The 14,220-nt window shown below is 40.9% G+C and overlaps 1 protein-coding gene and 1 pseudogene across 1 annotated transcript in view; one reads left to right on the top strand and one right to left on the bottom strand.

The window, feature by feature from the left end:
* Positions 1 to 14,220, top strand: part of DAB1 (DAB adaptor protein 1) — a 1,332,660-nt gene that overhangs the window by 100,467 nt on the left and 1,217,973 nt on the right. The gene's annotated exons all lie outside the window — the stretch shown is intronic.
* Positions 13,427 to 14,052, bottom strand: LOC147375439 (non-histone chromosomal protein HMG-17 pseudogene; annotated as a pseudogene).

Here is a 14,220-nt window from a genome sequence, read left to right as displayed (position 1 = left end):
GATGCTGCTAGCTAGATATGAGATACCAGTGGATAGTATCTAGACATTAGTATAATACTAGAACAGGATGCTGGTAGATAGTAGCAGATTCTAGTAGAATCAGAAGCCTTGGGTTAAATCTTAGCTTTATCACTTACTAGCTGTGTGATCTAGTCACAACTTTAGTTTCTGTTTGTGTAAAATAAGGACACATGAGAAGACTGTTATGAACATGAAGTTACATAATTCACGTGAGGTTCTTGGCACGATGCCTGGTGTGTCGTAAACTCTATATAAATCTTAGCTATTAGTACTGACCATGCTGGTTAACTGACTTAATGGATATAAGAGTGTTTCATAAATTGCAAAGCTCTGTACAAATGTTAGTTATTATTTTGGTGATGATTGTTAGTTAGAAATAAGAGAGAAAGGACTTTTGATAATCTTTACTTGCCAAATCAGTTTTTTTTTTTTTTAATTTGGGTTTTATATTTATCTCCTTCAATAACATGCTATTAATATTATATGAACTCTTTCTAGGGCATTATTGTTCCAGAAATCTGGGGCATCAAAGGCCATCCCATGCCTTTATAGACACAGAAATGGGAAATCAGCCAAAAGGCTGTGTAATTTCATTTTACCCTTTGCTTCTCTCATTGAACTTGTAGTTCACGTCTAAATGAACTGAGCTTTGAATTCTTGCATCAGTAGCTCTAGCCAGCCAGTGTACATTGTGATTAAAATGCACTGACCCTCCTTAAAGAAATACAATGCAACTAAATGGAAGGAAGGAATTCATGAGAAAAAAACAGTTACAAATACTCTGGCAAGACATCATTCTATTTGTGTCGTTAAAATCTGGTTGTGTGAAAAAAAAAATACATATGTAAGTTCTGTTGGGGTAGAAAGGATCTGAGTCTTGGGACTATTATCTTTTGTTTGGGAGCTGGGAGTCTTTCTTGAGAAAGGTAAGTAAAGTGAAACCCTTTACGATGATGATACTGGAGGAAAATAATAGCTTAGAGGACAGCTGTGTTATTTCAGGCTCTTATTCCAGGTAGTTTTTGTGTTCCAGGGAACAGGATTTTGACCTGCTCTATATTGAATGCATACAGTAATAAGCACTGTTATCACCTGCCTTCTCTGCCAGGGCTCCCAAACGCTGTAGGTGCCACCTTCTCAGACTGTGAAACAGCTTCAGTGCAAACAGAGGTTTCAGAACTCTCCAACCAAATACCATCGTTAATGGTGAAGAACTCCTGACAATAAACATTCCAGGGATGTCTCAGACACAAAGCAGCTATCAACTGATTTGGAATGAACGCCCGCTGTTATCTGAAATGATCTTTTAAAACATTTTATGTTGGTCTAAGTAGGGTGGAGAGCTGGCCGGTTGCATGTTTATGGCTCATCTCTGTTCTTGAATGAGTGCTCCTTCACGTCTTCTTTTCCATAATGGATTATAATTAGCAGTACGTTAGGGGCTGTATCATTAAACAGTTCCATTCAACAAAACATTTATTGAGAGCCTACTCCTACTATGTATGTATATGTGTGTGGTGGGAGGGGGGGACACTCCACCAGGTGCCACTGTTAAAGCAGTGGTCCTCAAGCTTCAGCATGCTTTAGAATCTCCTGGTCGCTTTGTTAAAGCTCAGATTGCTGGCCTCACCCCCAGAGTTTCTGACTCGATAGCTGGTTGCAGGTTATTGGAGAAGGGAGAAGGGCAAGAATTTGCATTTCCAACAAGTTCCTAAATGATGCTGATGCTGCAGGTCCAAGGACCACTTTGAGAACCACTGTCTTAAGGAACTTATTGCACTTCTTCTGGTGAGACGTGCAGATGATGGATTCATATAAGAATCAGACTGTGAGAGGTTAAGACAGAGGCATAAAGAAAAGGCAGAGAGAATGGAGCAATTTCTGTGCTGTGGGACGATCAGGGAAGGTGGCTAGAGGCAGCAGTCTAAGAAGGAATTAGGCAGGTGTGAAAAGGTGCAGAAGAGATTTTCTCTGAAATATAGCAGGTTAGGGGTTCAGAAAATATGCTATAAGGTTATCTGCTCTTTCTTTCCTTCCCTGACTCAGGGGAACATAAAGGTGCAAAGAGTTAGATTCAAAGAAATCTCTCCCCTTGTATTTAAAAGCTCCAATTTCTGCCCTCATGTGGGCTAGGAATGAGACTGCAGTTTTAATGGCAGTTCCCATCTCCCTTAGATCAACGATGAAGAAACTCCATTTCCTGCAGAAACAAAAACACCATCACTCAGTCCCCCAGGGAATGTCAACAGAATTAAAAATGGAATTAACAGTTCATCTGGAAACCATCTTTTTAAAAATCATATGCTTAGCTCACTGTTCCATGAAAACTGTTTCTGAAACACCAGCTTAATGTTCCTGGCATCATATTCCTGTTTCATCCTCATATGACTGAGGGACAAAGGGCAGCTGAGTGGCAGGAGGATAAATGAGGTGTACCGGGAGTGTGGCAGGAGAGACAAGGAAGGTGAGAGCATGATCCTTGCCTGACTATGGATGAGCTCATTGTGCAAAGGGGGTGTCCATGGCCATCTCAACCAGAGAGGAAGCCTATAGAAGAGGCTTCTGAAGGATGGCAATGGTGTTGGCTTGCACAAGCTGTGTAAGGTTTAGACAGAGGGAAGAGAGTGAACAAAGGGAAGCGGTTTCACCTGGATCCTTGTACCTTCTTATCTTCATGCTTTTAAGGATTTTCCCCATCCTTTTCACTATTGTGATGTTGCTCAAGATGATGGAGGGAGACAAATGCTACAAACATCAGTTTGTTGTACACATGTTGATATCAGATCACAGCACTTCCTCTAGCAAGCTCTGTTGAATATGACACTTCTCTTTGATGTCAATGCTAAAGATACAGTTGTGACACCTGATTGCACTGCAGAACTCTTGGAAACACTGGAGAGTGTGGTCTCCTATTGAGTCAACATGTGGCATCTGGACCAAATGATGGGAATTTGCCTTAATAGAGAAAAGACTTGTGAAGATAGAGGGATGAGTCTGCCCGTTGTTAAAGGCTGAAAAAAAGGACATGAAATTTGTGGATTTGTGATAAAGAGTGATTGTGGTGGTGTGAGAGGGCCTATCTTCCAAATGCCAAATATATGCCATTACAGAGGGTCCCTGTTTAAGGGAACACAGACACCCAGTGATCCTTGAGAAATAGGAAGATATTAAAAAGAACTCCATTATAGAAATTAAAAGACCTTATTTAAACATATAGTTTCCATTTATTGATCATATATTTTACACTGATCACTTTATATATTAGCTCATTTAATTCCTGTAACAGCCCTATAAGTTGGTGATATCACCATTTTATGGGTGTGCTTGAATACAATTGAATCACTTGTCCAAGGTCACATATCTAATAAGTGGTTTCAGTTCAGTTCAGTCACTCAGTCATGTCTGACTCTTTGCGACCTCATGGACTGCAGCATGCCAGGCTTCCCTGTCCATCACCAACTCCTGAAGCTTACACAAACTTGTGTCCATCAAGTTAGTGATGCCAACCATTTCATCTTCTGTTGTCCCCTTCTCCTCTTGCCTTCAATCTTTCCCAGCATTGGGGTCTTTTCCAATGGTCTGGTCAGGATAAAATCAAATTAAGCCTAATAGCAAAACTTAGGCTTTTCACAGGCTTATATCATACACTTAATACAGTGTTTAGTACATGTCATGAATGACAGCAAAAATAACATTTGTTATATTTTTTAATTTCATTGACAACATGTGGAGACATGATGAAATCATAGTTTGGCAGAAGAATCTCAAGATGATGTGCAGAGTGGATGAATGGAGAGGCTTCCATGTTTTGGCCTTTCTCCCCAGAAAATAGAATGAAGTGGAGGCTGCCAGATCTGCAGTTATGGTTGTTACTGAGGTCTCACTAGGGGGAAAGCCAAAAATTATGCACACTGTTGGTAGAGCTCAAAGGAAAGGAAATAGATTCATAATAGAGAAATTCTTACACAAGCACAAATAACCATCCCTTTATCTACCCATTCACCCATCCATCCATCCATCCACCCAATCACTTATCCATTCATCTACCTAGCCAGCCAGACAGCCATCAAGCTATCCATCCATCTAACCAGCCATTCATCCATTCGCTCATCTATCTATTCAACCTGTTTAGCATCTTTGTATTCTTCTCTTCCTTTTTCTTTCTTGTCATTGCCACGCTGCTTACATTTTTATTCTTCTTTTCTGGAGAAGTCTCTTAAACATTGTCCTCTTAAAGGATCTTCTTCCTTCATGCTTTCACAACCACTAGATTGATATCGTAAAAGCATGGATTTTATTGTATCACCTTCCTGCTCAAAAGCCTTCAGTGGCTCCTTATTATTCATAGGATTAAGATCAAGTACAACAGGACCCCACCTACATCTTCCCAACTCATGGCTCTGTCACCACAGCCCACCTGGTTTTTCCTGAACTCAGCTCCCTTGTTCCTATCTCTTTACACAAGCTGTTTCTCTTCCTGGAGACACCCTTTTTGGCCCTGTCCAGAATACTACCTTTTTTCTGATTAGAATTCTATTCTATGAGTCTTTCTCTGAACCCCATAGCAAGGAGTTATTCCTTCTCCCTTTGAAACACAAGCTTTTTGGAGACAGCTTAGTTTAGGATCAACTTTGAAGTCCAAGAACCCTGGGTTAAAATATTGGCTCTTTTCCTTACTATCTATTTGACTATGGGAAAGGTACAGACTGCTCTGAGTTCAGTTTCTGCACCCCTAATATGAAGGTGGAGAAAATATTAATATCAACCTTATAAACTTATTGTGAGCATTAAATGAAAAGCATATGAAATGCATCATTGGTACTCAACAAGTATTTGTGAATGGATAAATATAATTAGTAAAAAATTATGCCAATATTCACTATTTTTAATGAAATTATAATATTGTTTTTATGAGGAAATATTTTTTCAGGCCCAGTCTAGGCTAGAGCTACAGGTCTTGATCAATTTCCAAATATCAGACCATCACCTTCCCATAATCCTCAGATGCATGCATGTGCCCTCTGCTCATATGCATGCCTGTGCCCTCTGCTCAAGCTCAGATGCATGCATGTGCCCTCTGCTCAAGCTCCAGAGGCATCCAGGCTGAAATATGATAGCAAGTCCAAGCCCTGGAGAACTTTCCTCTCACCTCATATATTCTTTATTTGTGACACTTTGATATGTAGCCTTCTATTATGGAGTAGAGCTTTGGTCCAGATTCACTCTTATAGTAAAAACATGCTGCTGGAATGGGCAGGAAGCCTGGAGTTCTTTGGGGTCTGGTTTGGGACCTGGTTTAGAATAGGTGCTTGCCCAGTGTTGGCTAGAAGGAAGGATGGCTTGATGGGTAGATGGGTGGGAGATGGATGGATGCAGGGTGGATAGATAGAGGACAGGTGGATGAGTGTATATATATATATATATATATATATATAATGGAAGGATGGATGGTTGGATGGAGGGTAGATGGATAGAAGTTGTAGAGATGCATGGGTGGATAGAGTACGGAGGGCTGGACGACCTTACTATATGACCCCAGGCAAGTTATTTAAGGTGTCTGAGAATTCTTTTTCTTACCTGCAAAACAATGGACTTAAGATGATCTATATGGCAATTGTAAAATCATATTCTGAAATTGTGACTCTGTGAAGTAGAACATAAATCAATATTTGTAGTTTTTAACTGATCTTAAAAAACAGATATAGATATACAAGCATGTAGTTTTATTGTTTTCTCAGAAATCAAAGCAGACAAAAACACTTAGTTCCTGATTCTTAGTTCTGTGTACCTCCCACCATTCTGTCCATTTTTTTCCTGAGTTATTTCTCCAAACCCTCATCGCCTCCTGAGGGTCACAAATTTTTATCCCATCCATAACTAGTAAGAAAGTGTAGTTTTAGTGGAAATAGCTCAGACTTTAGAATCAGACAGATATTAGAATCAAAATCTGGATTCCTATATATTTGTGATATTTGGCAAGTTAGTTGCTTCTTCGACCTTTTTACCTGTCCACTGGTGTTACCAAATGCCTCACAGTGAGGATTAAAGAGAACAGCTGTGCCAGGAAGACAATAAGTCTTGATAACTCTGATAAGTGGAAGTCCCCTCCTTGCCCTCTGCTCTGTGCAGAGAAGCTACCAGTTGCCCAGTAGATGTTCAGAAAGCACTTGTTGAGTCAAATGGATTTGAATTCCTTCCAGCCTCTGGGTTTTACTTGCTTTGCAGCTAATGCTTTCAATCTATCACCAGTGGAGTAGAAAATGCAAGCGTGAAACTTTGCAAATGCCTTCCACACATCATAAATCTGGGATTTCAAGAGCATGGCTATGAATATTGAGGTCAGCTTCTTTTTTTTTTTTTGCCATGGGTCCAAGATTAATGCAGTCCTGAGTGTTAGGAGGCCATCAGACACTGACCTTTGTGTCCATTTGAGTGGTGGGTGTGGAGTATAGGGGAACATATGAAAACACTGAGGTAGCACAGAAAGAGACCCCAGCCCCAGAATAAGTGGTGTTATCTAAGTCACTTCTGAAGTGTTAGGAGGTAAAATGGGCAGCCAGTGGTGAGGGCATCTCCCCACCAGAGTCTTCTCGAATAGGCTGCTCATATGCTAACCTCAGGTTCCACCATCTGGGGCCTTGTCACTAGGGAACCTTGGATTCCAGGTGACCTACTCCTGAATTGATGATCTGAGAGCTGAGTGCGGCTGTGTTTTCCTATGACGTCAAATATGCACGCTGCCTTGTTTTTCCTCTTCTTTCCCCACAGCAAGCACTCTGTGGAAGTGGTATGGGCATCTCAGACTGGTCTCTGGTGGTCCTGATGCTCCCACCATCCAGCCCTATGTTTTATACATGAGCAAACTGAGCCTCAGAGAGTGGTCCAGGGTCACACAGGGGGCTGGTGGTAGAGCTGGGGTTGCAACCCAGGGGTCTTTACTCCAAGTTACAACCTCCCCACCCTCCAGCATTTGGCAGCTTATGATTATCTTCCGCCATAGTTAGGAAGTTAAACATACAGAAAACCCCTCTTACCTGCCCAAGATACCTCTCCTAAATTTGTTAAAAGCATCCAAGACTTCTATGGCAACATTATTCTGTTGGTTCAGGACAGCATTTTCCAAAATATGCTCCTCTGATGCTCTATCCAGAAAAAGAGGTCTGTGGCCAAAAGGGACTGAGAAGCCTTGCAAAAACATGTTCCCCTTTTTAGATTCACAGCGCTTGGCGGCTGGCACAGGGCCCTCCTCAGTAAAAAATCCTTTTTGTCTTTGTCTTTTGTCTTTGTCATCGCATTGTTCCTTGAAATGATTTGACCACAGAACTTGGCTTTTCCTACCCCTTCACCCTGTAACTCCTGTAAATACTTCACAGAACCAGGTTCATGAAATGCATTTTGGTAAACAGTGATTTAAGTCATGAAACACCCCCATTGACATTTGCAGTTTACTTTAGAGGAATCATAATGACTCTATAACTTTACAGTTGCCAGATATCCTTCACACCCATTAACTCTTTTGAGTTACAACAGTCCTATCAGAAAGATAATGTCTTTTCCTTGACCAAAAACCCAGAGACCTAGATGATTGACAGAACTAAAGATAGGAGGGGAGACTGGAATAAGGACTGCAGACGGCACAGTCTGTACCCTCCCTGCCCCTAGCTCTTCCAGGTCTTTACTCTACATTAAGCCAGTTTCTACCTGGCACTGTCTCCTCTGCAGAGAACTACCAGTTGCCAAGGAGATGTTTAGAAAGCACTTGTTGAATCACATGGGCTGGTAGACAGTCATTTTCCATCCTACCTCATTTGACAGTGAAGGCAAATGAGGCACAGAGAGGGGAAGTAATGTGGCCAAGTTCACACAGCTAGAAGCAGAACACCAGGGTAAAGAGAATGCAATCAAAGATGAGAGCCTTATGTGAATTGGGGATGGAGAATTAAACCTTGAAAGAAATGCAGAGCTTGAAAAAGGGAAGGACCAGGAAAGTTATGACCAACCTAGATAGCATATTGAAAAGCAGAGACATTACTTTGCCAACAAAGGTCCGTCTAGTCAAGGCTATGATTTTTCCTGTGGTCATGTATGGATGTGAGAGTTGGACTGTGAAGAAGGCTGAGTGCCGAAGAATTGATGCTTTTGAACTGTGGTGTTGGAGAAGAGTCTTGAGAGTCCCTTGGACTGCAAGGAGATCCAACCAGTCCATTCTGAAGGAAATCAGCCCTGGGATTTCCTTGGAAGGACTGATGCTAAAGCTGAAACTCCAGTACTTTGACGACCTCATGCGAAGAGTTGACTCATTGGAAAAGACCCTGATGCTGGGAGGGATTGGGGGCAGGAGGAGAAGGGGACGACAGAGGATGAGATGGCTGGATGGCATCACCGACTCGATGGACGTGAGTCTGAATGAACTCTGGGAGTTGGTGATGGACAGGGAGGCCTGGTGTGCTGTGATTCATGGGGTCACAAAGAGTTGGACATGACTGAGCGACTGAACTGAACTGAACTGAAGGTTGAAATTATTGGAGAAGGAAATGGCAACCCACTCCAGTGTTCTTACCTGGGGAATCTCAGGGACAGGGGAGCCTGGTGGGCTGCCGTCTATGGGTCGCACAGAGTTGGACATGACTGAAGCGACTTAGCAGCAGCAGCAGCAAGGTTGAAATTGGTAATGTTGCTTATTACCATCCCTGTGAAGAATGATTGCATTTGCTGCAAACATCCAAGCCATCTATTCTTCTGTAATACCTGGCTGCCAAGTGTGGATGGATCAAAGTATAATACTTGGAAACTTGATGGAGTGACCTCCACTTACTTGAAGGTACCTCAATTGGTACCTCAATTTTCCAGCAACTTTATCTATTCAGAAAATACTTGAGAGCCTTGAATGAGGATGAAAGATCTCTGGGTGACCAAAAGAGATCTATCAACTAATTTCTCAGTTACTAAACAAATGAAACAGCAAAAGAAAAAATGTGTGAACACCTACTCTACACAAGCCCTAATAATCCACTAGAGGCAGAAGTAAGACAGTGTGCCCATTCTCCAGGAGCTTAGAGCCAAGGATGGGAGACAGACATGCAGGCAAATAGAAAAGATCCTGTGACAGAGGTTATGAAAGAAAATTAAGAGTGCATCCACATCAGACAGGTCAGACTGGCATTGGGAAGGGAGTCTCTGAGCCTCCGTTTTTTTCTTATTGAAGTAGAGTTGATGTACAACAATAGGTTAATTTCAGGTATACACTAATGTTAATTTCAGGTATACTACATAGCTATTCAACATTTAAATACATTGTAAAGTGATCACCATGGTAAGTCTAATAACTGTCTGTCCCCATTTAAGTTATTACAGTATTATCAACTGTATTCCTTATGCTGTATATTTATGTCCCCATGACTTATTTACTTTATAACTGCGAGGTTGTACGTCTTAATCCCCTTTACCTGTTTTGCCCAATGCCCCACCTCTCTCCTCTGGCAACCAACAGTTCGTTCTTTGTATCTATGAGTCTATTTCTGTTTTGTTTTCTTTATCCTTTTGTTTTAAAGAGTCCACACATAAGTAGAATCATATGTTATTTGTCTTTCTCTGTGTGACTTATTTCACTTAACACAATGCCCTCTAGGTCCATCTGTGTTGTTCTAAATGGTAAGGTAGTGTTCTTTTTTTAATGGCTGAGTAATATTCCATTGTTTATATACACCACATCTTCTTTATCCTTTCATCTATTGATGGACACAGGTTGATGCCATGTATAAAAACATAAATTTGAAAAGATATATTTGCTGCAGCTTTACTTACAATACATCTTTTCAAATTTATGTTTTTATTTTCATCATGTAAATGTTTGGAAATGAATTTGGTGGATTATATGGCAGCTCTATTTTATTTATTTTATTTTTTTACAAAGCTCAGTACTGTTTTTCCTAGTGGCTGCACCAATTTATATCCCTGCCAATAGTGCACGAAGGTTTCCTTTTGCTCTGTCTCCTTGCCAACACTTGTTATTTGTTGTCTTTTGATAATAGTCATTCTGACTATTCATCTCCTTTAAAAGAGGAGAATTTAGAAGACTTCTGGAACAACATCAAACATACTAACATTCACATTATATGGTCCCAGAAGAAGAGAGACAAAGGGGCAGAAAATCTATTTGAAAAAAAAAAAAAAAAAAAAACAGAATAATGTCTGAAAATTTCCCTAAACTGCTGAAGGAAACAGATATCCAAGTTCAGGAAGCAGAGTCCCAACCAAGATGAACCCAAAGAGATGTGAGTTAGTATCTCATTGTAGTTTTGATTCGCATTTGCATTTCCTTGATGATTAGTGATATTGAGCATTTTTTCATGTGTCTACTGGCTGTGTTATATCTTCTGTGGAAAATGACTATTCAGGTTTTCTGTTGGTTTTTTAACTGGATTGTTTCTTTTTGAAATTGTATCCTATGAATTCTTTACATATTTTGAATTTAACCCCTTATGATATATTTTTTGCAAATGCATTCTCCCATTTGGTAGCTTGCTTTTTTCTGTTGATTGTTTCTTTTTTTCTGTGCAGAAGCTTTCATTTTAGTTTGATGTAATAATTTGCATTTATTTTTGCATTTGTTGCCCTTACCTAAGAAGGCGGATCCAAAATAGTACCAAGATATATACAAAAGATTTTACTGCCCACATTTTTATTTAGGAGTTTTATGGGTTTAGGTTGTACACAAAAGTCTTTAATCTTCTTTGAGTTTATTTTTAAATATGGTATAAGAAAATGGTTCAGTTTCATCCTTTTGCATGCAGCTGCCCAGTTTTTCCAACACCATTTATTGAAGAAGCTGTCTTTCCCTCACTGTTTATTCTTTATCATAGATTAGTTGACCATAGAAGTGTGGGTTTATTTTTTTACTCTTTATTCTGTTCTATTGATCTTTGTGTTTGTGTGTGTGTGTGTGTGCACACACCCACATGCCAGTATCATACAGTTTTGATTGCTAGAACTTTGTAGTATAGTTTGAAATTGGAGAGCCTGATACTTCCAGTTTTGTTCTTCTTTCTCAAGATTGCTTTATAGGTCCATACCAAATTTAGGATTATTTTTTCTGATTCTGTGACAAATGGCATTGGTATTATGATAGTTGTTTTGTGACTAGTTGTTTTTCTCTTGCTGCTTTTAAGATTCTCTTTATCTCTTTGACATTTTAACTATAATTTGTCTTGGTGTGGGTCTCTTTGGGTTCGTCTTGGTTGGGACTGTCCTTCCTGAACTTGGATTTCTGTTTCCTTCAGCAGTTTAGGGAAATTTTCAGCCATTATTCTGTTTTTTTCAAATAGATTTTCTGCCCCTTTGTCTCTCTTCTTCTGGTGCCATATAATGTGAATGTTAGTATGTTTGATGTTGTTCCAGAGGTCTTCTAAATTCTCCTCTTTTAAAAAATTATTATTATTATTGTTATTATTAGGTGATTTCCACTACTCTCTCTTCTAGATCACTGATCCATTCTTCTGCATCCTCTAATTTGGTCTCAACTCCCTCTCGTGTATTTTTTCCTTAGTTATGGTATTCTTCAGCTCTCGTTGGTTCTTTTTTTATCTTTTGTCTTTTTGAAGTTCTCACTGTATTCCTCCATTATTCTTTCAAGTTCAGTTAGTATCTTTATGACCATCATTTTGAACTTTTTCTGATAGACGGCTTATCTCTGTTTCATTTAGTTCTTTTTCTGAGGTTTTGTGTATTCTTTCATCTGGAATATATTCCTTTGTCTCCTTATTTTGTCTAGCTCTCTGTTTTTACATATTAAGTAGATTAGCTATGCTTCCCAGTTTGAAAGGAGTGGTGTTATGTAGAAGGTATCCTGGGGACCCAATAGCATGGTCTGCCCTGGTCACCAGAGCCGGGTGTTCCAGGAGGATCCCCTTGTGTGGGGTGGGTGTGCCCTCTTATTATGGCTGCTCCACAGCTGCTGCAGGCGTGCTAGTGCAGCCGTGACTGTTGCAGGCTTTCTGAATATGGGACCAGCCACCCAGGTCAGGGGACACTTTGAGGGAATGCCAGTCCTGGCAGAGGCTGCTCGCCAGGTAAGGAGGACAGGGGACATCTATTTTTTTTTTTCAAGCCAAACTGTATCCAGCTTTATTAAAGATACTTTTCATAAACAATCATGGTATTTCAGGCAGGATATGAGCAGACAGTCATTAACCGTATACAACTTTCAAACTGCATTTTTCAAATGGACTACCAAAATCAGAAAGCCACTATGAAACCCAATGAAATCTTCATGTGATGCTCTGAACAGGGAAAGTTTAGACTGAGGGTTGACATTTTACATTTAGCATGTTGTTTAACAACTTTTCACAAGCCGACCCTGACTTTCAGCAAATGGAAATGAAAATGGCAGAAGTATCACTCTGAGGAGCCACAGTATAAAAAATGAACTGCTCCTTTTTTGAAGGATACCATCTCAATGGTGACACTGGAAAGTCCAGATTGCCTGACATCAGATCAGATCAGATCAGTCACTCAGTCGTGTCCGACTCTCTGCGACCCCATGAATTGCAGCACGCCAGGCCTCCCTGTCCATCATCAACTCACAGAGTTCACCCACACTCACATCCATTGAGTCAGTGATGCCATCCAGCCATCTCATCCTCTGTCGTCCCCTTCTCCTCCTGCCCACAATCCCTCCCGGCATCAGAGTCTTTTCCAATGAGTCAACTCTTCCCATGAGATGGCCAAAGTACTGGAATTTCAGTTTTAGCATCATTCCTTCCAGAGAAATCCCAGGGCTGATCTCCTTCAGAATGGACTGGTTGGATCTCCTTGCAGTCCAAGGGACTCTCAAGAGTCTTCTCCAACACCACAGTTCAAAAGCATCAATTCTTCGGCGCTCAGCTTTCTTCACAGTCCAACTCTCACATCCATACTTGACCACAGGAAAAACTGTAGCCTTGACTAGACGGACCTTTGTCGGCAAAGTAATGTCTCTGCTTTTGAATATGCTATCTAGGTTGGTCATAACTTTCCTTCCAAGGAGTAAGCGTCTTTTAATTTCATGGCTGCAGTCACCATCTGTAGTGATTTTGGAGCCCAGAAAAATAAAGTCTGACACTGTTTCCCCATCTATTTCCCATGAAGTGATGGGATCGGATGCCATGATCTTCGTTTTCTGAATGTTTAGCTTTAAGCCCACTTTTTCACTCTCCACTTTCACTTTCATCAAGAGGCTTTTTAGTTCCTCTTCATTTTCTGCCATAAGAGCTGGTCATCAGTTTTGGGGGGTCAGGTTCCACAGGTCTCTGGGTTTAGGGGAGTAATTCCTATGCTGAGGTGGAGAAGGAGAAGAGGACATAAAAACTAAATTTTAATTTTTCCACATCACAAGGCATTTGTGCCAAGGTGGTTAATGTGTGTCAACATCAAGGAATCCCTCTTTCCTGGGAACCAACAGGAAGTCTCTCAAAACTAGACGGGAAAGGTGTTTTTCCCCCATGTCAATTCAGCTTCTGAGACATCCTGTTAGAGACATGTGCCTTTCCCCCCATAAAACAGCAATGAAGTATTCTGTGTGCTAACAACATAGCTTAAAAAAAAGTAAAACAAAAATCTGCATTTTTATAAAGCTTGATAAAAAATAGTATTTCAAACTGTACAGTCAGCAAAAGTACACAATTATCAGAAATGCACACCCTTCACTTAGCATCTCCAGCACCTTCAGCTTTCTGTGCCTGGTCTGTTTTGCATCTCCATTTTCTGCAGGGTTATTCCCACCCTTGCCAGCACCAGCTTTCCCCTTTTTCCCTTTGGGTACCTTCTTTGCAGGAGCCTTTTTAGTCTTGGGTGCTGGCTTTGGAGGAGCAGGTTAGCAGATAACCTTGCACATCTTCTCTGTGGTTAGTCCTTCACCTCGGCCTCATCTCCTTTAGCATCCCCTTCAGCATTTCTCTTGGGTATGGTGGCTACAGCAGTGGGACGTAGGTGCTGGACACAGGAACGCAGTGGCATGCAGGCTTTAGTTGGTCCAGGGGTCTCTCTCGCCTCTTCACATTGCTCTGGCAGGGGACATCTTTAAAGGGGCTCTGGCGTTAGCTGAGGCTGCCTGCTAGATGTGTAATGGAAGAGGGCTATTTTGGAGATTGGCGCCTGCAAATCTTTTAGTGTAATTTTGAGAGGTGAATAGGAGCTTGCCAGGAGACAGAGAGTAAGTGAAGG

Source organism: Bos grunniens, chromosome 3, assembly GCF_055505025.1.
Source record: "Bos grunniens cultivar Pamir isolate PY7600 chromosome 3, Bosgru_T2T1.0, whole genome shotgun sequence".
Classification (NCBI taxonomy): Eukaryota; Metazoa; Chordata; class Mammalia; order Artiodactyla; family Bovidae; genus Bos; species Bos grunniens.
Note: the sequence above shows the minus strand (reverse complement) of the source record. Positions and strands in the feature narration are given on the sequence as shown.